This window comes from Meleagris gallopavo, chromosome 6 (assembly GCF_000146605.3).
Source record: "Meleagris gallopavo isolate NT-WF06-2002-E0010 breed Aviagen turkey brand Nicholas breeding stock chromosome 6, Turkey_5.1, whole genome shotgun sequence".
In the NCBI taxonomy this organism is placed as follows: domain Eukaryota; kingdom Metazoa; phylum Chordata; class Aves; order Galliformes; family Phasianidae; genus Meleagris; species Meleagris gallopavo.
In genome coordinates, this window is record NC_015016.2 from 37,280,755 (window position 1) to 37,307,321 (window position 26,567).

General features: G+C 40.7%; 1 long non-coding RNA gene across 3 annotated transcripts in view; it reads right to left on the reverse strand.

Moving 5' to 3' along the window:
- LOC104911529 overlaps nucleotides 1-26,567 on the reverse strand; it is a 40,314-nt gene that overhangs the window by 4,357 nt on the left and 9,390 nt on the right. For all 3 annotated transcript variants that reach the window (XR_002116136.2, XR_002116135.2, XR_793972.3), the window contains 2 exons: nucleotides 3,377-3,457; nucleotides 876-1,013 (listed from right to left, as the gene is read on the reverse strand). This is a non-coding gene — a long non-coding RNA (uncharacterized LOC104911529). The remainder of the gene's footprint in view (nucleotides 1-875; nucleotides 1,014-3,376; nucleotides 3,458-26,567) is intronic.

A 26,567-nucleotide genomic window follows, 5' to 3' on the forward strand; every position in this document is an offset into this window, starting at 1 on the left:
TTTTTAATTGATTGATTGATATTAGTGGGAGAAGAAGTGAGAAGGCAAGTTGGAGTCTAACCATATGAAAACTTAGAAAAGATAAGATTTTATCCGGTGTCTCCTTCTGGAATCAAATCTGGCTGTACTGACAGCAGATGCTGACAGCAGATGCTGTCAAAATTCCTTTATTTGTACTATTTGTGTTTCATTTTTTGTTTGCTTCTTATTGCAAAAAGTTGTTCTGCACAGCTCAACAAGTACATGGGAGATACCAAACTATCTTTGTGCAGCTGAAATGATGTTTTATACTTTTCATGATACTGCTTCTTTACTATGGTCTCTTTTAAAGGTGTGGTATAGCTAGACAAATTCCTGTCTGATAGTAAAAAAGATTTGTTGAAAGACAAAAAACATTTGTGATGGTGCTGTTCACCTTCCATACCAGAAGCCTTCATACAAAATATTAACTCAGGAATTCATCCGATGTGACTTCTTAAAATCAGATATTAGATAACTTATGAAATAAATAAGGAAAGAAAAAATACTTAGAAGCAAGCAGAATAGAGAAGTGGATTATTAGGAAGAGATTTACAAGGCACCAGTAATTACTTACATCTTTTAAACTGACGTAAGTAATTTTTTAAACCTTTTAAGTTTAAAGTAAGTAAGTAAACCTTTTAAACCTGAAATACTTTATAACTCTATGTTACGTTAGTAAACAGATTGACAGGTATGCTGAATGAGCTACTGCACATACTAAAAAATTTAAGAAAATCTATGTTCGTTGCTCAGCACATATGCAAGAATTTAGACTTCAAATAGTCAAACTTGGATGAAAATAGGAACCTTTCTTGAAACTAACTCAAGATCTCATTTCAAGTCAGCTTTCTTACCGAACTCATGCTTGCTTTGTTGACAGCTGTGTTCCCTAAAGTATTCCCAACATGAAGTATTAAACCTGTGCTCCTCCATCAGGTACCCATGAAATCATGTACTATACGTGCCTGGTTTGGGCTCATTGTTCAGGATACCTGCAAGAAGAAAAGTACCATGGTGACAACTGCTGGATCAAATCATGGATCTTTATGTTCCATATTCCACTTCGTACACCAGCCCAAAGCAGAGACTGAAGGTACATGTACGTAGGAAATAAAACAGTTCTGGTATAATCTTTCCCCGACACATCCTTCCCGTTCTCAGTAGCCAGTGCAGGAATCTCTTACTCTGAAGGCTGTCTCCAGACCTCCCTGCTCATGAACTGCCAATATACAAATTGACCATGACTTGTATTTGAATTGATTGATATTTTTGCTGAGCCAACTGCCTTTTGTTTTTAAATTCATTGCCTTGTGACTGAAGAAGTATGAGCTCCCTGTTAAGTTGTAAGAAACAGCCAGTATTCATTTCTTGTTAACTTTCCACATATCACACCTCACCTTGTAAACCTCTGTCATTTCATTCCTCCAATGAAGTGATTAGCTTTTCCTGAGGACAGGGGTGACTGATGGAACTTGGCCACTAGAAACCCTCCTCTGCACAGAATTCAATTTGTAGCACTGAACCAATTCCTACACCTCCAGCTGTGCTGTACTCTGAGGCACAGCTGTGCAGTGTTGAAACTGTGGGTTTCTAATACTTACACAGCTGTATCTTCTTTTTGCTTGCTATTCTTTTCCCAATAATTTCTAATGTTCCACCAGTTGTTTTGCCCACCACTAAGCACTGAGTCATTTTTTCATAGGATTACCCGAAGTGACATGGTCACTATTTCCCTATCAGTGATACTAACTGCAAGCAGTGTCTTGAGTTACATCAGCAGACTCACTGGTAGAGGTGAATTTCCAGTCCCTCTGATTTTGATACAAATTTTCAGATTCTGTCTTCTCTATCAGAATGTAATAATGTTTGCTACTATCCTTGTTTAAGCATTTCATGAATGGATATAAGAGAGTTTTTGAAACAAGTGGTATTGTCATCTTTAGGACAATGAAAGTTTCTATGATACTTAAAGAAGAATGTTACCACAAATATAAAATGTCAGCAGTTATTACCTAAAACATCCTAAACTAAGGTGACTTTTACAGTGTTGATTTTGATGATTTCTACCCATTATTCGAATGCATATTTACATTTGTATTTAATGTATATCCATTTTCAAGATCCTATTTACAGCACTTAATTATCGTGCAGCCTGTTCATCTGTTTTATTTGAACTTGGAAAGTATTCTTCGTTAATTTTCATATTCATAATTCTAATACTCAAATATACTTGAAAATAAAGACATGCACTTAATATGTCTAAGAGAAGAACACCTTGGTCTGGAAGTAGAAGGCATAGAAAAAGGCAGATAATGTGTCTACCATTCTCTTATTCTTCCCCGGACAAGAAATACTCTGAGCAAAAGTCTTCCTTACTAAAGATTTGCAGCTTTACAAATCATTTTGGCTATCCTGGCTTCACCACATCTGAATCAATATGTCTATGTTATATCCTAAGCAATAGTAGTGCATCCTCTCAGAAGCATACACGAACAGAGTAGGAAAAACAACCAAACAAAAAAATAGATATCTTCACATAGACAAATTCAGACAGATTAGAGTATATTCTGCCTTCTCTCTGAGCTGATCTGTGAGGCCTTTCTGAACTGAGAACCGTGTTGGTGTGCTAGCGTGGTACTCTGATAGCTCTGATCACTTCTCAGAGAAACAGTCCATATAGACATACCCTAAGACAGCAATGTTTTCTCTCTCTTCTTTGTATTTTAAGGAAATAACCATTTACAGCCAAGAAACAGTTCTTATTTCATTCCTTCCCAATTTCTGGATTTAAAATATAATTATTTAGCAAACTTTAGGAGACTCTTCCCAGTTTAATACTGCCACTACCTTGCCGAACTTCAAAGGCAGCAGGCACCATCACTGGTTTGGCATTACACTTTATCTCCCCACTAGCTTTTGTCTTAACCTCTCATTTATTTTATTCTGGCAAAGCAAAAGCACACAGAGACAACTGTTTTTATCTTCAGCTCTATGATGTGAATTTGAGTGCTTTTGATAATTTCACTCATAATCAGTGCTGTTTAAGTTGTGAGTAAAATATCCATTTACATCAGCAGATGCAGAAATCAGATTTGCACATTTAGTTTTGACTTAGTACAACTAGTAGCTGTAACATACTTTATGTTCCCTCATTGCAAGGTGCAATAAGAACATAAAGTCTTGCTATCATTATGCAAACTTACTGTTATTTGTAATATAAAATTATTATGATAGCTACAGAGAAACACATTCCAGAACTCTAGCATACTAAAACTGTATAAACAAAGTTTCTAGGATTTGATTTCTCAGAGTAAATATATACAATAATGACAATGTTAGGGCCCCTAGTACTTACATTCTCCAAGATATTTCAGTGTTATTAGTGCGTTGCATTTCAATAATAAATTTGCTCTCCACCTTCTTCTCTATTACAGTTCTATTTGAAAGAAAAACAAAACAATATTAAAAATCATCATTTATTCAATACTAACATCAGTTCAGCAGAACTCTGCTCAAATCTTCCAGCACAGGATATGGCTTTCTTTGTTCAAGCTTCTAAAGTAGGTCATATAGAAACTTATTGGAATCTATATCACACACTCAAAACCCTGTATAAACTCTAAGCTCTGCAAAGTGTAACACAAACCAAAGATAGAAGGTTGTAGCTAGAAATAAAATGCCAAACATAATCTTCATGATTTGCCAAGAAAACTGTAGATAAAAATAAAGCCTGGAGGTTAACTCTAATACTTGGCTGTAGGAAAGCTTACTTTGCTGAGGACTAGAGTTTAGAATAACTCCCTGAAGAACTCTGGCACTGCTCAGAGCTGACTGCAAGGACTTATGTTATTTAGAAAACAATTCCTTCCAGAGCCAGAATGATTAGCTTTGGAGAACATATCTGGCTTTCTTCTCTTTTCAGCTGAAATAAAATTATTTTGCCGATAGTATTTCTGGAGAAGTCCCATAGTGTGAATGAAGAGTACCCTGTGGAAAGACAGCTTTGTGACAGTGAGGATAAATTCCATCAGTGTCTCAGAGCAGGAACAACAGTGATCAAACACTTCTGGCTGCTACATAACCAGAGGGAAAAGATTTTTCCTTCTAAAAAGCTACACCCAAGATATCTCAAGTAGCTTATTATATCACTGCCCTCTCAAAATGTTGAGGCCAGGGACAAGTTGCAATCCTGCTGCTTATTTCTACAATCAGGTTTTGAGTTCTGCTGTATATGGGAGTATGCACAACAATTTATTTCCACCACTGAAATACTCTGTCCAAAACTAGTCCCAGAAAACAAGATCATATCAACTGTTTGCAGAGCTCATAGCAATACGCTCATAAGTAGTGAGACTCCTTGCCTTGCACCTATTACTTCTCACCTAGCCTCTGAAGGCTGTTGTGTGGTCCCCTCGTTGGGTAGTTTTATCTGAATCTGGGCTGCTGCAATCCTGCTCCCCTCTGCATGCTATCATTTTCCTCTCTTGTGCTAGCACTGCTGCTTCTGTGTTGCACAGTGAACTAGCTCAGGGAGTTAAGGCAGTTGAAAATCAGCCCAAGTAAAGTTTTCACAGGCTTGGTCCCTCATAGAGAGGACCTCACACCCCCAGTATATCAGCTGTTGCAGAAATAAACCTTTAGTCTCATCTCTAGTTCAACCGTCACATCAGACTCTTCTGTCCCACTATTAAATCTTCAAACAAGAATCTTGTGCTCTTCCCTTGCAGCTTCTCACATTTAGCAGAAGCTTTCCATCAGCATTCCCTTAGCTATCGTATTCTTCTTCCAGTCTCCCTGCAATTAACATGGGTGAAACTGTTGACCTGCCATGACGATTTTCTATAAACATGGATCAAAAGCATCCCTTGGGTTTACTTATCCTGCCCATTTTCAAGACTTGTTTATGTGACTGTTCTCTCTGAAGCACAAGCTGTGTCTGTGCTTCAGAGTTTGTACAAGTACAGAACAAAGCTGGAGATGTGATGTAATAAAAATGACATATCCTAGACCCACTAAAGGGCAAAAGCAGTCATTCTCAGACAGTGAGCTGTGCACATCAATAACAATATCCTCAGTGACCATACCTGTTGCTATTGCCAATACTTATAGTGATTCATAGCAAAAAAAAAAAATTGTGAAGTACAGAACAGTTGTGTTACTGTAGGCTGGACACTGCTATATAAACTAGCCATTATATATGCTCACTATGTCTGGATTTTCATTGTCTAGCCTGAAGGAGGGAAACATATGGATTGTCATGATGCTCAGCAAAGAGAAAAAGGGCTGCATGATGAAAAGGCACTCTAGCCATTGCAGCTGCCAGTGCTTTCAGCAGCAGCATCATGCCCCTAGCCAGCAGGCCTTGCTATACAAGAGATGTGTTGTGCTTTGCCTGTCATGCTGCCTGAGCACCACAGAAAGCCTCTCTTCCACTCTCCTTATCCCAGACAGTTTCTGAACTTGAGCTCACTTTAACCCTGGTCTTAACAAAATAAGTCCATGTTTTCCAGCTTTGATGGCAGCCCTGCACATGCTACTGGCATGAGCCTTGGTGCCTTCCATGCCATTTCTGTTTCTACATGAATTTAGAACTAACCCAAGAAATTCCTCGTGAACTCCAAGCTCTCAGAATGAAAAGAAGGTGACTCAGCACTAGCAGCATGGTTTTTTCAAGCAGTAAGTCTGGGGCAAGTCAAAGGCCGTTTCTTCTATCCTTGCTCCAGTCCTCAAGCAAGATGCATACTCTAAATCTCTGCCAACCCAAATTACCTTTGTTAACAGGCCCCAGCATGATTCCTGGTAACAAAGTCTAGACTGTGTTACTAAAATAAGACAGTAAAATAAGACAGCAGAAACCAAGTACTCTCTGGAGATACTCTGACAGCAGATTGCACACGTACTACAGGACTCAAACTGGTAAGAGCAAATCCCAGCCACCAGAGCCTTGACTCTGTCCTACAGCACCCATTTCCTGCCTGCCTTGCCATGCAAAAGCTCCAGTTCAACATTGTACTGGGAAGGACTTTTGGATTTCGTAGGCCTGTTGGCCTGTACTGCCTCTTACAGCCCACCATAGAAAACATCTACGTAGTCTCATAGAAGGGAGAGCAAAGCTGGGCTTTGCTGAGAAACATGCTAAGCAAGAACACAGCAAGTTCCTGACTAACATGCTGTCTATGCTCTCGTCTGGAGCAGGGAGGGGCTCAACAAGGTGGTGATGCTCCTCCAGAGTTGACACCCATACTTCATAGGGCCAAGGAGAAGGAATGTCAGCAGTTCCCACTGAGGGGGATTAAGGGGTTGCAAACACACACTGCAAAGGGGATATAGACTTCATGTACAACAGAAGAAACAGTGTTCTTACCTTAAACCCAGACTCTGAAAGGGATGCAGGAAAAGGTTTCAAGTGACTATATGACATGCATTTCTCATGTCTGAAATCTACGTTTCTGCTCTTTTAAAGTCATCTGGTATATACAGGTGGCTAGAGAATAAATAGTGGTGAGGCCCCGGCATAGACTGTCCAGATGTGGATGCCCCATTCCTGGAAGAGTTCAAAGGTGGGTTGGATGGAGCCCTGGGCAGCCTGTGCTGGTGGGGGACAACTTTGCCCATAGCAGGGGGTTGGAGTTCAACGACCTTCAAGATCCTTTCCACACTAAGCCATGCTATGATTCTATGAAATAATATGAAGTTTAAAGATCAGCCTCATCCAAAGGTAGTCCCAACAGAGCAGACTGTAGCAGTGGGCCAAGTAGTTGCACTGAGAAGCACATCGGGAGGCTAAGAGATCACTGAAAGTGACCTGTGCCATAGCACCCAACAGCCTGTCAGCCCATCTGCAGGGTGCACCGCAGCAAGCAGCTTCAGCTAATACCTTCCATTCCCAGCTGGGATAAGCAGAGAGCACACACATCACCAGTTGCCACAGTCCAGCCAACAGGCTCTGGTAACGCAGCTTGGCATGTGCCCATACCCAAGCACATTTCTCAATCAATGAGTTTTGACAAGGCGCTCACTAGACAGCATTCAGACATCTTGCAAAAACAGTGGCTGCTCAGCCCATGGATAACTCAGCACTCATGGAACCATGTAACTGCTCTCCTTATCTGTCTGTACTGTGCATAAACCAAACTTACTAATACAGATATAGTCAATATCTGAAAATATTCTTTAATTTTTATGCATATATTTTTAAGATAAATTAATATGTAAGAATTTATAGCTTTTGAAATGTATTATTATTAATGTAGTCTCTTTTTTACTTGTTACTATCAAACTTTTTTGTTATTAAATCAATATATGTTCAAGGAAATCAAAATGTCACATGCCAAATTAGCATCTTTTCACCATATCTACATGGACTTCAACAAATATTTGAGCTGGTTCACAGACATCAGCATATTATAATACCATTCCACATAGTTTAAATTATCTTTCCCAGCCTCACCCAGTTTTACAGTGCTGAATGCATTCTTGCAACTACAAAGGCTGTTTAAGCATTACCAATTAATATCCTGACCTTCTGTCCCTTCCACCCATTGCTACATTTCCCTGTATATGTGCAAAGTATAGTAAGATCACGTACAACAGGAATAAAAAATCCCTTTCTATCGGAGGCCTGTCAAGCTGCCAAATTAACATCCTGTGCCTGTTCAGATAGCAGTTAAATATGTCCTTGCTCCTATTCAACGCATGCCTCTGGGAGCCAAGGAAGGCTGAAAGGACAAAGCTCTTGCAGTTATTACTGACACTGTAATGGTAGCATTACAAGCATATCAGTCTTAGGAATAGGTTTTTTTTTTTGGTGTTTTTTTTTTTTGTTTGTTTTTTAAACATCTGCACTTCTAAAAATTGAATATACTTTGCTTTCTCCTTCAGTGCTCAGAAAAAAAGCACCAGAAAGCTATCCAACACCAGTGAAGTTCTCTCTCTTTCTATGCTCTGGGGCAAATTCACATGCTGCAAAGGAAGGCATAACTGAGTTCTGCCAGCCCACTGGGAAAAGTATTTGTTCTGAAAGCCCTCAAACCCTTCTTATTTCTGGAACAAAATCTAGAATAACCTCTTTCAATGGAAGGATATGCCTTCCACCTAGGTGAAGCCCCTTCTTCCTCAGATATTCACAGAATGTCAGTGACTAACCAAGAGCTTTCCAGAATTCCAGGGCTTGATTGCAATGTAGTTTTTATTGTATCAAAGAACTATCTCTTCCAAGTCTTGTGTTTTGATGCTACACTAGATGGGACCTGGTCTTCTTCCTAGCAGTATGTTGTTTTCACACAGAACCAAAAGCATCTATTCCTCCAATAAAGGCTGTCCTAAAACAAAAATGCAACAGCACCTAAAATGGAAAGGCGACAAGGTGACAAAACTGAGAAGCAACGATGGGTTATTTTTACATACCAATACATTTCTGGAATATAAAAATATTCTTGCAGTGAAAAAAAAAAAACAGAAACTTGACCTTGAGTATAGTGTCTGTTGGACAAGGAGCACAGTAAAAGGGTCCTACAAACCAAAAAAGGATGCTTCTAGGATTCTCTTTACAGTGCTTTGTGTACGTTATGTATGTAGTTTCTCATATCTATGATGTCATTAAAATTCCAACCACAAACAGAATAGTCAAGCAGCCAAATGTCTAGCGTTTCTAGCTTTTATGTCAGACCTGGCTTCAGCCTAGCTTTGGCCAAGACTAGTGACAGGCATAAAGAAATTGAACAGTTGGCCTGAGTTTCTCTATTCAGTATTATTCTAAGTGCTATAGTATCTCTCCGTAGTTATATTCGCAGAGGTCGACTTGTGTTCACTGTTCTGTGTTACACCAAAGTTCTTGGCTTGGAGTTGCCAACGTGAGCCTGTGTCATAAAAACTCCTTGTGCCACACTGAAGCCAACTTGCTGGTTACTGACTACTGTGCGTATGTTTACTTCATACGTTATCTTATTGGAACAGCTTTGTAGAAATAGAAGTCATTTAACCACCCCTATTCAAAGCTTCAGGTCAGGTTTTATCTTTCTGCTGTTCTTGCAAAGGATATTATTTTCGAAATATGAATCTGACTAACCACAGATTTCTTTCTGTTTATTTCTACACCCATGAAAGCATTTACAGTGTATTTCTTTTCCTGCAAGTAGTCAGTCAAGTTTAACTATTTGCCAACTTAATCGGTAAATACGTTTGTAACTGGGAAAATATACCTCCTCCTACCTCACGATTAAATGTAATCATAATTAAGTGTCAATTTAAAAAAGTATAATTGTTTTTATACAATAGATTATTTATCTGGCATCTGCACAGGCCTGTTGGAAATGCTAAGCATTACACAGTTTGAATCTTAAGTGCAAGGAACTACTATACATGAACTTAGCACTCTTGAAGAATCAGAATTGGATACAAATAACATATTTTAATGAAGGAGAACGATTAATAAATAGAAGGCTTGGACTTCGGCTTTTTTTCTAGGAAGTATATATTTGGCGATGTGGTAATGCTATTTTCAGCAAGTGAAGACCCACTAGAACAATAATAAAATCTATTAATTACAGAAAGAGAGGGAGAAAAGAGGCTAAGGGCTTTCCATAAAATACTTCGATTCCTGCTTTGATTTGATTTCGCTTTGTGTCTAGCTGTTGCCTAAGGAAAGCTCTCTGATCGAACACATCACATTACTGTTAGATGCAGTAAACACATCTAATGTTAGACACAGTAAATCCAATGCTTTGAGTCGAACACTGTTAGTTTCACTGAAAGTTACAACAAATCCCTAGCTGGTTCAAAGGGTGGAAGCACAAGTTATTATTTCCCTAGAGAAAGAACAATCCAAATAAAATATTGTTTCTGTTCTTTGGACCAGAAAGAGAAAAGCGAATTTTGTAGTAACAGAGCCTCTTAGCCTTTGGCCTTTTTGAGCAGATAGAAATGGCTTAAAGAATTGTCAGCTTTATGCCTTGAGAAGTGTAAAAAGATCATAGGAATATCACCTAAATACATAAGAACAAAAAGGTTTGTTTTTTTCATAATAAGTAAATTTCTGACATCTCTAAGTTTCTTCAGTACCACTAAAGGGAAATTAGCTAACTTCAATGTTACTCTAGAAAATTCCATTCTAAGAATTAGATTGGCAGTCTGTGTATCTCACACTATCCACAAAAGAATGCCCCATGCACATATTAGCTCATGTACCATTATGAATTGTATTTGCTTGCAGCAGCACAAATTGTTAGGAAGGCCATTTGATGTAAATGCTGCAGTTGTTTAAGTCAGTGAAACTTCAATGACTTCAGTGTACATATTTCAGATTTACATAAGACAAATAAATGAAATCAAAACTGGAAACTGCACTTAGCAAAATTTTCTCACAGTTAGTACTACTTGCAGAAAGAACGGTTTCATCCTTCTCTTTAAATATATTTGATTAAAAAACTCTTCCTCCCTCCATCATGCACACCCAGGTACTGCCAGAATGCTTTTCTGTCCCAATTCTACTCTTTAGGAAAGAAAAAAGATGCAATTCTTTGTCAAAAACCTGGTACAGGGTATCACTGTTGGCATAAACAGAGCTATCTTGTGTTGGCATAACTTCAGCAGAATGCCTCTGCAGCCAGCTGCACTTGGAGTGGATGCTTTCACCATGTCACGTATTTATGATCCCACAGGAAAACAAAGCCAAATAATAATAAAGAAATAGCCTAGTCCAGCGATACTTTTAAAATAAGTGAGAGCAGGTGAAAACATGATCCATTTACAGCAGTGCCAGAAATATCTCACACAAGTATATGTGGTATCCACTCCTATTCCAGCCTCCTGGTGAGCTTCCACCTGCATGCCTGCCAGCCAGACAGAAATGCATTGTTATCTTTACTCCATATCTTTTAAGGTGCCTAATTCCTAAACTGAGGATTTGAGCCTAAGCTTTACTGAATGTCAAATGATTCATCCTGAGTCATTAAACATATATACATAGAGGATGGGAAGAAACGTACCCAGAAATACATCTTTACCAAATCACAATACTTGATCTGCTATCCACATCCAAAATTTCCTGTAGCCAAAAAGTGCATTAGTCAGCCTTTCAAACAATGGGCACTTCCAAACAGCTTGAAGGTGGCAGTTTATAATCAAGTGGCTCCTCTCTGGGAGCTGGTAAGCTAATGGGAGATGTCTGGGGCTTCTCTAAGTGGAAACAATTTGCTGCAGTCGAGTCATGAGCCCAGGCCTCAGGACACAAGTTCAGACAGCAAGCAGTTCAGCTGGCAATCATACCTGCCTGGAAGAGACTCACTACTGGAGAAGGAAGCAGAAACCAGGTACCAAAATGATGAGTATTGAAAACTATAGGCATCTCCTGTCACACCACCCATGTGTATCCCATGTGATAACCATGTGTATCAGGTTAGCTGATTGTGGCTTCAAAATGCATTGAGATTTCAGTAGGAATCCTAAATATACACTGATCTGAGAAATGGCAATCAGGAATTTTAATTTGTTTTTCCTTTTCCTAGGATCACAAAGATCCTCATAGGACATATATTTCCTCATTCACTGAGACAAGATCCTGGCTTGTAATCTGTGTTCCTGAGACCCAAGACAAGTAGACTGCTGGCTTAACCATCTAATTGGAGCTCCTGGATGTGATGAGGCCTTGCTCAGAGACACAGTGTCTAGCTGCATTTCAGCAAGCCCTTGCTGTTTTAATTGGCAGCAGGGGCTCTGGGTTGTTGGGCACAGTCATAGAACACAACTCCAGAAGGAGCCTCATCTTAGAATCACAGAATATGCTGAGTTGAAAGAGGCAAAGATCATGGAATCCAACTACAGGTTCCACACAGGACCATCCAAAATTCAAATCATATATCTGAGAGCCTCTGAGCCTTGAGTCAAGACTATTTCTACCTAACTGATGGCTGACACAATGATTAAGCATTTTTTCCTTGTTTTGTCTGTCTGAAGAACTGTACCAATCTTTTGAAAAATGTATTCAGTTATCAGTAGATGGATGGCAAGCTGGACATGAGCCAGCAATGTGCCCTCACAGCCCAGAAAGCCAGCTGCTTCTGGGCTGCAGGGCAAGGAAAGTGATTCTACCGTTCTGCTCTGTGGTGGTGAAGCCTAACCTGGAGTACTGCATCCAGATGTCCTCAGTACAGGAGAGACACAGACCTGTTGGAGTGCATCCAGAGGAGAGCCACAAAAATGATCCAGAAGGCTTTGGGGAGACCTGAGAGTGGCCTTTCAGTATCTAAAGGGGGGCTGTGACGAAGAAGGGACAGACTCTTTAGCAGAGTCTGATATGATAGGACAAGGAGAAATGGTTTCAAATTCAAAGAAGAGAGATTTAGGCTGGATATAAGAAAAAAGTATTTTACAGTAAGAGTGGTGAGGCACAGGAATGGATTGTCCAAAGAGGTGGATACCCCATCCCTGGAGATATTCAAGATCATGCTGGACAAGACTCTGAACAACCTGATCTAGCTGTGACTGTCTCTATTCACTGCAGGGGATCTGGACTAGATGACCTGTAAGGGTCCCTTCCAACTCTACAGATTCTATGATTCTGTGATTTCAGAAGCAATTATGTTTATAACATTTACAAACAGGCATTTTCTCAGTGGCAAATGTATTCAGGAGCAGCGCTCTATGAAAACAGATCATTTATAAATGCACAGATTTTGCAGCTCACCTGACTAAGGAAACCACATAGCACTGAGAGGTGCTTGGATTTGTTGATTTTTTTTTTAATAACGTGTGAGAAGGATATGCCATTCCTCTAATCGAGTACCCTTTCACCCACTGACCGCAGCTATAGTCAAGATAGCTGGTCTAGTAGCAAAATGAAGAAAAAGAAATGATTGCCCCTCCCTTTTCACAAATACATTTTTCATTTTTTTCCAGTATTTGGCATTTAACAATGTTTTGATTAAACAGCTCTCCATACCAACAACTGATAAAGTGCCACTGTTAGAATGGAAAACTGCAACTGTGCAGGAAGTGACCACAGACAAGAAAATTACTGCAGTCATTACTTATTCACGTTAGCGATTTCTGATTTTTCAAGAATAAAAATAAAAGTGTATGTGCTTTGCAAATTACTTAGTATCTGTGATGTTTTGGGTTACTCAGAGGTGCAGTGTGGAGTCTTTCAGATGCCTCTGGTTAGAAATGACCACTGCAGTGCAGGGTGCATAGCAAGCGATAATGGAATAAATTAAAACAAGTCACACACTAACCATGAAAAGCAATGCTGCAAAAGTAGCAAGAAGAAACCACAAAACTCTTCGTTTAGCAGATAGACAAATCAGTTTCATTGTCCTCAGTAACAAGATCATGCACTGTAATTAACTCTTAGAAAGCTGATGACATAAATAATCCAAGATAACTGAAACCAACATTCCAGTGTTGTGTCTGACAATTTTTGTTGAAGGGTGTTGGCTTTCTGAGCCATCTTCACAAGAACTGACTATAGAACATAGACTAACTATTCTTTTTAGTTGGTCAGATACAAATATTTTAATTAAGGTGTAGCTAGATCTCTTTAGAAAGACAAAGAACAAGAGGAAGATAAAGATGTTACTTTTGTCAAGTTCATCTTGACAAGGAGAAAAACAGAATAAATGAGGCTTCACATAACTAAGCAGATTCTGTAAATAAGCAAAAATGTTCAAAAATAAGCATCTTTGAAGTAGAGACCTGATCCATCCAAGTCTTTTCTTTCAGTGGTTCCCATATAGGTCTGAATATTCACAAAAAGAAGTTATAGGACTGAGCTTCACACCTCCGCCAAGGAAAATAGCAGATAGAAGATGGAAGCAGAACAATTCTGTATACAACAATAGTTGTATACATTGTCGTTCTCACTCAGGCTGGGACAGACAGTAAACAAAAAATAAACTGAAATATCAGCATAGCCAGAGCTTAATAGCTCTCAAAACACATGAGCTGGTCAGAGCTATCTTACACCATACAGAACACAAGTAGGAGCCAGTCTGTTTCTTGTGAACAGGCCCTAGAACCTCAGGTCCACAACAGGCATTAGTAGCGCTGCCTTTTCATAGGTCCTTACAACCAGGCTACACTGAAGACATTACCTCTGTTTTCAAAGCAAATAAACTCTCTAAAACACCGCTGTGTTCAGAGACATCAACATTTTAATATGCACAGATACAGACACTGTCATCTTCCATTCTGTGGTCTTTGCCCTACTGTCAGAATAACTTCCTCAACAAAATGCTTCCTCTGTGACACCCTCCACTTTTTAACTCTTCGACTGTCTCTTCTTTCTTTCTCATGACACTGTTTCTTCTTGTTCTGGGCTCAGAGCTCTCCCACAGTTCCTCAGCCTTTCTAGCAATGCAGCACATGGCTGTTTTTCTGCCTGTACTCAGCAAAAAGATAAGCCCTTCGTCAGTAGGCCACTAACCTGTTTAGCAGACACTCTTAAATCACCTGCGCTCAGACAGAATATAACCTGCAGAGCAGATGGACAGGAGGCAAGGAAAAAAAGAGAACAGCCTGGTGAAGTTTGCCCTTGAACATTCTAGGACCATGCTGAAGCTATTTCAGAGTTATTAGTAATTATCTGTGAGAACCTGTGAAGGAAAGATGAGGCTTTTCATGAACAGCAAAGGGTGAATGCAGCGATCTGCAAAACTAGAGAGAAAGGAGGATCCTAGAAATGACACAGCTCTGAACCTAACACTTTGGTTCTTGGAAAGACACCAGAACAAATCAGTCAGCCCTTATGTAAGCACCTCAAAGATAAGGACACGTCAGTGGGGATTTGCCATTAACAAGTCCCTTCAGACTGAGATTGTTTCCTTTAAGGCAAGAAACAAGCCTAAAGCCCAGCGGAGGTGTTCTCCACTGCTGCTTTGCTAAGGCTTTCACACTGCAACATGGAACATTCCCACAGGCAAGCTGGGGCAGCGTCAGGAAGCAGATGCAAAGCAACATGCAAAAATCATATCCAGAATGACGAGTTATCAGTGAGAAATTGTCAAACTGGAAAGTATGTCAACCTGTGAGACATAGGGCACTGCTTTACGGGGCCCAACTATTCAATATATGTATTTGTGAGTGGGATACAGGAAGAGACTACAGCTGCAAGCATGGACAAACTGAAGGGAGCTCTGAGCGCTCTGGAAAATTACAGTTGAAAGCAATTGGGGCAGTAGTGAGTAACTGCTCTGGGTTCCTTCCAGCTGTATTCCTTATGACTGTATTTTTCTTCATATTGAACCCTTATGCAAATTGTAAGCTGTAATCCCCTAATGTGACATTTTGTAGAGCCTCTCCTTACCCATACTGTGCTTTTATTCAATTCATTTCAGCCAATTCCAGATAACTATGTGCCTCCGCTCGGGCTCTCACAGCTTGTTGCTTGATTACGAGCTCTTTGGTAGCAGAGGGCTGCCTTTTACTCTACTTGCATCTTATCCTGTACAATAATTCCCAATCTTTTGCTGTGGATTCTAGAAGTCTACACGTTACAAGTGGATTAAAAGAAAGGAAAAAATCAACATAAAACAGCAGATTGCTCTTGCCAATTTTAAAGCATTCTGAATATTTTAAAACAGGGCAGCATACTGGACAGGAATTTAGTTCAAATTTGCATTCACTTTTAAGTTGCTCCCTTTTCATGAGATACCTAAGGCAAGAGTATTCAGCACTGGTATGCAGTAATAGCACACGTACTGAGGGCTGACATGTGGAAAATGAAGCAAAGTCTGTGTAAAATGAAATCATTCCATACAAGGAGAGCAGGGCCTACGGGATGGAATTACCAGCCCTAAATGGCACAGCAGCCAGCTTCTGCCGCGTCTGATCCTGCAAACATTGAACACACATGCTCAGCTTGACTATGAATAGCCCTATTGAGTTGAACAGAATTATTTACAGTAGTAAAGTTAAGTACGTGCATAAGCACTCACAGATTTGGGGGCTTAGCACTGGGTGAAAGCAAAAAGAGGAAGACAGCCATTTCCTGTGCTGCAGAGCAGTTTCAGTCCAGCAGATCTGCTCAGACCTGTTGCCCAAGCCTGCAGCTCTTCTCTCCACAGACACCGCTCACAGGTCTTCCTGGCAAGCAGATGAGGGGAGCTCCCCCAAGTCATAGGCACTGCTGCTTCTGCCCCACCACCTACACAATCTCTCTGTAGTGCTTCTGTGTCTAAGATGGCCATTGAGAGCAATCAGATTTGGCACCTGTGGCCTTTTCACTTAGTTCAGAGGAACTGAATCCCACACAGCATTTTCATTGACAGTGAAAGCATGCAAGCCAAGAATAAAATCACACAGGCTTTTACAGACCGTCCTCGCCCTCACCACACTGGTATTTTCCAAGCTGCCAGCCAAGTGAATACATACGTCCACAGCCCTGAAAGGACCAGCCCTGTACTGCAAAGCCTCTCCTCTTTGCTGTCTCTGCTAAAAGTCATTCAGATTCACTTTTGGTTTGCTTAATGGTTTTTAATGATTTTTTAAGGAATAATGCCATTCACTGGATCCTATAAGGTAACTAAAGCCAGCAACAACAACAACAGAAGAGTTATCAACAGTGGATTTAAAATAGGCCTTAATTCTGTGTGTTGTAACATTTTATTACTTAACCACTGAGACAGAAAAGGGATGATCCTATGGTCAAAACACAGGATTGACATTTAGGAGATGTGGCCTTTTTCAGGCTGCTATGAATCCGTTCTACGATTCTCAGCACGTTATTCAAATTCTTTGACTGAATTTTCATCAGCGATTCACAATACCAATATCCAACCAAAAAGACTTCACTTACAGATGCTTGCTCTGCATTCTGGAAATCTAGCAGATTTCCTTTTGAATACATCATGAGCTGCCTACTCAGTAACCAACATTTTCAAAAGGAAGTGGAAGAAATTGTAGGCTTCTAGTTGAAAACTGGACCTGAAATTCAAGTCCTAAGGCTGAATTCTTTAATGAAAATTGAGGAAGGTGTTCTGGACATGGTGCATTATTCCTTAAACCTTCCTCTCTGGAGCTTCCTTGCTCCAAAAGTCAAGTCTGCATACCACCCCCTTCAGGGTTAACCTAAAGGCTTTGTACTATGTAACTACTGGAACTGAAATAGCCCCACCAGCAAACTGCTTTGTAGCAGAACACCATTGACTTTGTCATGGGAAAATAATATCAACCACAACTTTCAGATTGATACTTCTGCACTGCATAGAAGGAAGTGGTACACACTGTTCTCATGATGCTGTCTACCACATCGGTTCCTCCAAATAAGAGGCACAGCAGAGCAGGAGGCATGGGCCGAGAGGCTGTTACCCAGGTTTGCCCTCCATTCTGCACAGCAGGGCAGCAGGACACAGCACGTGAGGCTGCGATGATGACAGCAGCACTTTATGCAACTGCCACTCCCTTCTCTGAGAGCAGCAGCGCACCAGTGCAGAGCTGACTGCAAAGGCAGTGGCACAACAAAGGGGGAACAACCTGAAATGATGTATGATGTATTTACATTAATCCCTCCTGGCATAGCCATACACTGTTCAGACGTCACTGGCAGAAGTTCAGGTTTGCATCTAGAGTTCACGGTGCTGACAAGGGCTGGACTAAGCTGCATGAGCTACAGCGCAGCTTTGCTACTGTGAACAGTGGCCATAGTGGACACTGTGCTGAAGAAACCCAATGACACAGTGACATGGGTACCATCTCCAGATACAGAGCCTGACAAAGAGGCAAGCTATCATTGTGCTACCTGGTCCTCACTTCCTGCTGCTGTTTCCACCTACAGAAATTCAGAGGTGTTAGTCATTATAGAACCAGTTAATTCTTTTTTTCATCGCTGGTTATGCCTGCAGTAAAATGCTCCATGATTTTTACTTTGATGAAAAAAATGCTGGGAAATATTCACAGTTTATATTTTACCTCAAACTTGTCTGATTACTTAATATTTTTTATTTCTGCAGAAGGGTGACAAGCCCTGGTCACAGGCCCAATGGTAAAAATCTCATCAGAATTATTGTGAACAAAAAACTGGATTAATTTTATCTCCTTCTTCCTTAGTAAACAAATAGTAAGAAATCTTACATGAACAGACACCTACATATCCCTGTTATAACCTGTCAGTTCATTAAGTTTAGACTGTCATGTGACAACAGTTCTATTTGCGTTGCAAGTCTCACTTGAACAGAACGCATTTCAGTGATTTGAATTTCTAAATATTTGATGGGTGGGAGCATTTCAGAGAGAATATACCAGTGGGGCTATTTAAGCAGGTGGATGGATAGAAGCTGCGGAATAGTACTGAGGTAAGAGTAGATATAAGGATATGTAAACAGATTCTTTGTTTTCATTCCACAGATCACTTCCAGTTGGTTTAAGGCAAATGGAAGTCATCACAACCGTGTACTACTGAAAAAGAAAAAAGTTGGGTCTATCTTCTGATTCTTAGTATTGCTACACCGAGCTAAATCAATCTGAAAAATATAATCGGAGAACTCGCCTGAACTTTCTGGCCGCAAGTAGGAGTGTTCTTAGACCACAAGCTCACCAAAATGAACTGTGTCTGGCATGGCATGTATTTCTGGCTGTGGATTTTCTTCCAGTCAGTGCCAAGACACTTGCACTACTCAGAAAGCAGGCTTGTTTCAGCTGCTGAGATAAACAGATCCCAGTAGAGGAAGCAGTAGAGAGCAGAGGCTGCCCAGAGCAACAGAGTTGGTAATGGCAGTAGCTTGTTATCCTCAGAATGGGAGTGGCTGCTTCACTGGGCAGAGGCATCTCCAGGGATTGGTTGGTGAAACGACCTCTGAACTGGACTCCCAGTTCAAAATGATAGGGACTGCATTACCAAGAAAGCTGAGGATAAGAAACTGAAACTCCAAAATGACCACGCACAGCAGTCTGAAGTCCTGGAGCTGTAGAGAAAGTCTGTAGTCCACCAGTGCAGAACAGAGGTGCCACATAAGCAGGAACACAGACAGTAAAGATAACATACATGTATTTCCTAGTGTCTAGTATTTGTGCAGAATATTCATTTGGTTTCTTCACTGCCATGTCACGTGTTTGTTCTAAGGTTTCAGCCACAACAGTTTCATACAGCAGAAATGTTTTTCCTGGCCTCAAAAGTTTTGTCTTGCCCAAGTAGCAATCCCCTCACATGTTTATCTGGTGTTCCTGGAGTGTCAGGCCCAGGGAAACAAATAAAAACTGAAATGAGAGGAGATGAGAGAATAAATACAGAATATAGAAAAGGAGACTGGAAAACAAAGAGATCTAAGGAATGGAAAAGTGCATTAGCATTAAAGATAGCCAAAGAACAGCTCCAGCTGCAACAATAGGAGGGAAGTGGTATATAATTCTTGTTTACAACAGAAGGGTAGCAACACAATTCAGTGGAAGGCATTATTATCACTTGTGTGCAACAGCACTCCTGAAACTATCAATAGAGAGCTTTAACCACCAGGCCCAGCTCTTCCCTGAGGAATCATCTTCATCCATAACGTTCAGCTCCTTTTGTTAGCAGCCAGTACTGTAGTTATCTGGCAGCTCCCACATCCTTTACCAGTGTGCTCACGACTCCACAAGGTGTGTGAAGGGACAGATTCATTGTTTTTAAATGAACTAAATCAAATACCAACAAATGTTAAACCCTAGAGAATTACACGCTTTTTTAAGAAAGCAAGGACTGGACATTATGCTGCTAAAATCTGTTTTCGTGGATTTAATCCAACAGGTTTTCTTTGAAATTTGGACAAGCGCATGACATGGTCAGTTGCTGCAGCTCAGCAGACAGCTGGCAACAGCTTACACTGCAGGAGAGCAGTGAGGGTCTGCATCAAGAAGGCCCAGGTGACAATGTAGGCCAGGATGAGGAGTGAGTTACAGTCGCCGCATTTTTTCAAATAGGAAGGATAGCTAACTACATGTTCCAGGACACAGTATGTAGATAGACAAGGAGGAGACTCCATTGAGGAGAAGATTACCTCACGTGTACTACATGTGCCTCCCCCTGAAGCATCCTGTACTGACTGCTGCCATGGAAGAGGAACTGCCTTGCTGAAACAAACCCAAAAATACATCAAGTCCTGGGACTTGTGTCAAGGTGATACAAGACAGACTCTACTCCTGCTTCTGGTCCTGCTAATAACATTAATAGAGTAGGTCAGTTACCCCAGTTTTATTGACTTTCAGTGGGGGACAGTGAAATGGACCATGGCTAAAAACAAGAGGTATCACACATGGCCAGAAGAAGGCAGTTGGAGATCTAAAGAATGGGGGTTCTGAGGGCTGTTTTGTTTGGTTTTAATATATACTATGTTTTGCAACTAAATCATATCCAGACTCAGTTACCAGATGTCCAAACTACTATTCCCCCAATGCATTCCTACTCCTTTCAGATTATATACAATAGCTTATCTAGATACTATTGTTAAGGCCAATGTCATGTGTATCTAAAACTGAATCTGTGCAAGCAGTACACTGAACCAGAACAAGATTAAAAGGGAAAATGCAGGCGAGGTGGTCAAAGTACACAATAGATTATTTTGCTGTTTTTTTTAAAATCAGACAACTCAGCAACTTAGCACAGTGATATCCTCCCACATACTGCTGTTATCTTTGGACTTAAGAGGTAAACAAAGGAAATATCAGCTCTGCTGGTTTTTGATGCATTAATTATAGATTATCATAAGTTCTACATGGGTTATAAGAACAAACTGGTCACTGCTTCAATAATCTAGTAATCAAACACGCTTAAACATTAAACACAATGAAAAGCTGGGGAAAAAAAAAACTCAAAGCATTGCTGGCATCAGTAGCTGATGAGATACTTATAGACAGACAGTTTTTCTGAATAAATCCTTGATTTTATTCACTAGAGATTAAAAAAAAAAAAAAGAGAAAGGGGAAATTAAATCTGAAGAAACACAAAAGTGCCTCACTTCAGCATGAGAATTATCAGTGTTCCTCACAGACATATAGAGTGAAGGGAAAAAAAAAAAAAAAGAAATGAGTAGGAAAATAGAAAGGGTCTAATCTGGTTTCTGGTTTCACTGATGTTAGTAAGAGTCTTTCCATTGAATCCCCAGGGCAAATATGACCAAGCACAACCATTAACAAAAAGGCCCTGAAAGAGTAAGCAGTGGATGAAGCATATGAAGAGTGAGAAGATATTAGCCTGGAAATATGATATCAGGATAGATTTGAACTTCACTAGTACAGTTGTGAATGGATGGCAGGAGGGTCGAATATGTCACAGCCAAAAAAGTGATCATACCCTTTCCAGAATCATAGAATCCAAATTGTTGGAGTTGGAAGAGAGCTTTAAAATCTAATCCAACTCCCATGCAATTAACAGGAACATGATAGCTAGATCAGGTTGCTCAGAGTCCAGACTCCTTGAATGTCTTCAGGAACGCAGCATCCACCACCTCTCTTGTTCCAGGGCTTCTCTACCCTAATCATTAAAAAACTTTCCTTATATTCAGATCCTCTCTTTCAGTTTGAAATGATTTCCCCTCGTCATATCACATCAGATTATGTTAAAGAGAATCATTTGGCTCAAGAAGCTATCCTTGATGAATTCCAGGAGTCTACAGCTCACCATACTACCTCTCCAGCAAATGTCATGGTGGTTGGAATCCTCCAGCAGCACATGAACCCATGACTGTCACACCTCCTGTAGCTATAGAAAAAAGGCTTCATCAAAAGGCTCTGTTTCATCAGGTGGTCCATAGCAGACTCCAACCACAAGGCTCTTTTTTTTTATCTCAGTCTCTAACTCTCACTCATAGACTTTCAATTGGCTCCTGGCCATTTTTCAAGGATAGCTCTCCATACTTTATTCTTTTCTTGATGTAGAGGGCAGTGCCTCCTCACCTCCTTCCTTGCCTGTCTCTGTGAACAGCCATCAACAGCCAAATTCCAGTCCTGGGAATCATTGGACGAGGTTTCAGTGATGGCAACTATGTAATGGTTTTCTAGCAGCACAGCAGCATCCAACTCCTCCTGTTTGTTTTCCATGCTGCCTGTGTAGGTCTACAGGCACTTCAGTAGCTGGATTTGTTGCCTTTTTGGGGGATAACTCCTTAATCCCTCTGAAGCATATCCCTAAACCTGTTGCCTTCTCCTATTGCCTGAGTGGTCCCTAGCTCATTGTCATAAGATTTCAAGTATGCTGCAGTGTTGGGCAGCAGGTTCAGGCCCCCAACAGCACCTTCGCCCTGTAACATAGCTATGCCACCCCACGTCTTATCATGGGCAAGCTTGCTATTGCCCCCTCCCCTCCCGCCCCCCCTTCAAACCTCATTTAAAGCCTGGCCAACGAGCTCTGCTAGATTTTACCCCAAGAATCCTCTTCACCCTCTGAGAGAGATAAAACCCAACTGGACTGCAGGCCTGCTGCCACATAGGCCACCTAAAGTTTTGGCAGTGGCACCAACCGTGAAGCCAAGTATTAATAGATAAGAGTCCATTTCTTTAGTGCCTTTACCCATTACAGGAAGCAGAGAAGAAAAAGATGACATATGCCCTCAATTCCTTCAACAGATGTCCTAAAGCTCTGAAGTCCCTTTTGGTGGTCCTTGAACTACATGCAGCTGCTTCGTCATCCCTCACATGGAAAATCAGTAATGGGTAATGATCTTTCGGCCGTACCAGGCTATGCATTTTCTGGTTATCTTTATAACTTTCCTTTAAATCAAATCATGAGTAATGTGAAACAGCAGTGACTGTTCCACTCCTGGAAGTCTAAACTTCATTTGCCCCCCAGTACTGACTTGAAACTTCATAAATCGCTAGAAGTAACACTTCTCATTGGAAGTGCACTATCAGGATATTAAGGGATTGGCTTGCATGGATATTTGGTCATTGTCTGCCAGGGAGGGGCAGGGAGACTGTCAGAGAGCGATTTAATCAGTCTGGCTGTACTGGCATTGTATTCAGTGTCCACTAATGCCCTTAATTTCTGTAAGCGTACATTAGAGTTGGAGCTGATGAAAGGAACAGGAGGGGAAGAGATCATGTCCTAGAGCCTTTCATATCAAGTTGGAATTTTTGTTTAAAATCAAGCTTGGTCGTTCCAAGTCCCGTGTAGAAAGCCATGCCACTCTCTGCTCGAATGGCCAGAAGCCATCTTTTCCACAAGAAACAAAAGCAGCTAAAAGCTTTAAATCCTATCCCATTGTAGGAACACAATTGAATTCTCTTGCCAACATGAGGCCAGAATATACATAGCCACTGCATAGAACTGACAGTCTGTGGGAATTACCAAAGTCGGGCTGCAAATTTTCCATATACAGACATTTCCTGCCACGAGAATGTTACAGTACTGAGTTAGCAACCAATGTAATCTAAAGAACAAAAAGAAAGCCTTTAAAATAGCAAGGAAAAAAAAATTATACACAAAGAACACTTCATACTTTCAATACAGGCATTTAAAGTAGAAGATATCAAGGTCATACCCTGCAGCTTTTTTTTCAGGCACATCAATAGGAGGGGGTTGTTAAAGTGAAGCCTGAGGCACCATCTGACCTTTTTTCCTTTTTTTTTTCCTTCCTCTTTTAGTTAAGATGCTGCCCAAGAACAGAGCTATAGGACATGCCAAACTCAAACACATCTGCAACTGAATAGTATCTATGTTTCAAAATACAGCCCCAAAGAAGCTCTATGAATTTCACTAACAAAGACAAAAGATCCCTGGATCTATAGTATAATCTAATCTTGCTCTAAATGGGCCAAAGGGAGTTTAACCAATCAGACATTACATCAGCCATATTTAAAATGAACACCGCCATTCCCATTCAGATCTGATGGCTTCCCAACCTGTCAAATTCATTTTGTGGCTAGAAGTGGACTAACACACAATGCACATTGAAGCAAACCCTGCTCACCCACTTCCCAAGAAATCTTATTCAGCATAAAGGAAGAAGAAGGGTGTAGTCTTTGATGAAATACCCAACTCATCCCTCTAGCTGGAATCCTGTTGCCCAACACAAGGTCAGATAAAAGAAAATTTCCCAAAGGCATGATGGAGAGCAGCTCTCTCTTCCACAAATAGCGTATGTTCGGTATCACCCTGTCCCTACATACAGATGTCTGAGGAAAGCAGCTGTCATCCTTGCCAGCTCTCTTTCCACACTGTCTCAGCTTGATAAAGATAAGAACTATTAGGCCTACAGTATTCTTCCACTGTTCCTCTCACTAGCCTTTTTCTCTTCTACAATGGCTAATCATCACATAATAAACCCTTTGATTTTCTATTTGCCCAGCTGGTATACCTGTGCAGGGATCCAGACTGCTGGAGTGCTACAGACCCAAATCTGACATCATTCCAAGGCACTGATATTATAACACTCAGGAGCTGTTCTGTACGCTCCCTGCAGTTCACTGCTACCACTACTGATTATTAGCTCATAAAACTAATTCCAGTGCTATCAGAACAGTTCTTAATAGTCGTATAACATGTGCCTGAAAACATTCAAATGCCTATTTGCCTGACCACTTATTTGGTTGAATAAATGAATTACTACTTTTTCTTTCAGTGTAGGTTTAGTATGTAGTAATTTTTACAGAATTTTCCACAATGAATTTTCAGCTTCTAGAAGAAAGCAGCTTCGGAAGGCATTCTAAAACAACCGGGGGTATGGCACGTAGGAGGGAAGAGAAACCCCCCAGTTTATGTGTGCTGGACTGGGCTTGGCGTCCCCCTTCAGGGAGGCACTGCTCCCTCATGCAGAGGGCTTACACATGTGTAACATCTCCCTCTACTGGCAAAAAACCGTTGGAATACTTTAATTTCCGTGCATAAAAGCTTCCTATGAAGTAAGAATCCCGAGTTTAGGTCCATCCTCTTGTTCTTCCACACATTTGTAAATCTCTCTCCATTAAAGCAGAGAAGATTTGTTTGATGGAGCAGCTAGGAAGAGCTGGGCATTAAATCACCTGGAACTGTTCCCTGATGATAAAGTCCTCAGTGAAATTCTTCGGAAAGAGCGCAGATGTTGAAGCAGTCCTCGAGAATCCAGGATTAAAGGGGACAGCTGTTTGCAGAGCAACATCTGCTCTAGCAGTGTTGCTTATGTGATTCTGAAAACTAAGAACATAATGGTGACCTCTGCAGTAAAATCTGAGCCCAGCGGTGAGCCACTGAGGTTTTACTGCATTTCAGTTCTTCACTCTTTGAAAATGGCTTTCCATTATAATTCACCCCTTTGTAAACAAGGCAAATAACTGAAAATTTCAAGTTATCCCTAGTAAGAGAATTACACCATTCTCCATTTGAAAACCTTTTTAATTCTTCCACTTTTATTTTCCTCCTTCCTCTGTTTCATGAGCTTTTTCTAAGCTTCCCTTCCCTGCATTCTTTGTGCCTGGAGAACCATTCATGCAGAATTCACCACAGGGAAACAAACATAATATCCAACTCTTACATTCCCAAGAGGGAATTAGCTAAAACTACCACTCTTTGTGAAATTGGCATAGAAAAATGCAGGAGTTCACGCTATAGTCAAGTTGTCAAAGAAACCATTAGCACTCTGGTAGATCAAGAGCTATTTCAAACATTTTCTTCTAACTACCCCAGCAAATTATAGGGTGTTTGATGGAGATGGGAGGTGCACAAAGCCTGAAAGCATTATTGCTTTTCAAAGGCTTAGTAACTGCTGGCTGCTGAGGGAGAGCTCACTGCATAGTAGACGCTTGCTACATTTTTAGAACAGACATACGGTCCTCTGAGCAGTACTTGGCTAATTCCCCCTTTGCGGAAGTCCTTAGCGAGGTTTCCATTGTGTAGTCCATTCTGTGGAACTCCTAAAGCCAAAAGATGTGTCATTTCCAAAGGAAATTATTCATTTTTTATAGAGCACCTTCTAAAATCACTTGTGCCTAGCCCCACTACATCTCCGTTGCCACTCAAAGGACAGCAGTTATCACAGCCTGCACTAGACTGACTTCTACAACCAAACTTCACTGCTTTCAGTTCTGCACGAGTACATGATAGAACAGCACCTTGTCAATTCCAAACATGCAGGCAGCCTCTAAGCTGCTATAATTACTAAATAAGTCACCCACCTAACATGCAGTATGAGGCGATGACTACCAGTGCAATACCCCTCTCCTATACTCTGTGATAAGATCTCTTCTGATGCACCTGGCAACCAAGCAAAATGTCAGATTGTAAAATGGGCTGAACCTGGGACAAGTATACAAACTGTGAGCCAGGAAGTGAGAGAAAACAACCTAGGGTCTAATACTGAATCAGGTCTGCAGTGGGTATGCACTAAATAAATCCACCAATCTGCTTTTATATATCATATAAGGAGATGCCTCAGTCACATAATGGCCAAAGGTATCTCTGCACTGCTCTCACAAAATATGCCCAGCCTCACACTCCACAAGCATAAGCTGCCAGAAGCAGAGTTCACATTATTGCTGCATCCAAATGGATGAGATTCCCAACAGGCGATCCCTGGTAACAATACACAAGTCAGTGCAGGTTCCTAAATCCTTCCAGGAGACCCAGAGAAGGTTTGAGTTTTCAATGGAAAAAAACCAGAAGGGTAAAGAGAAAG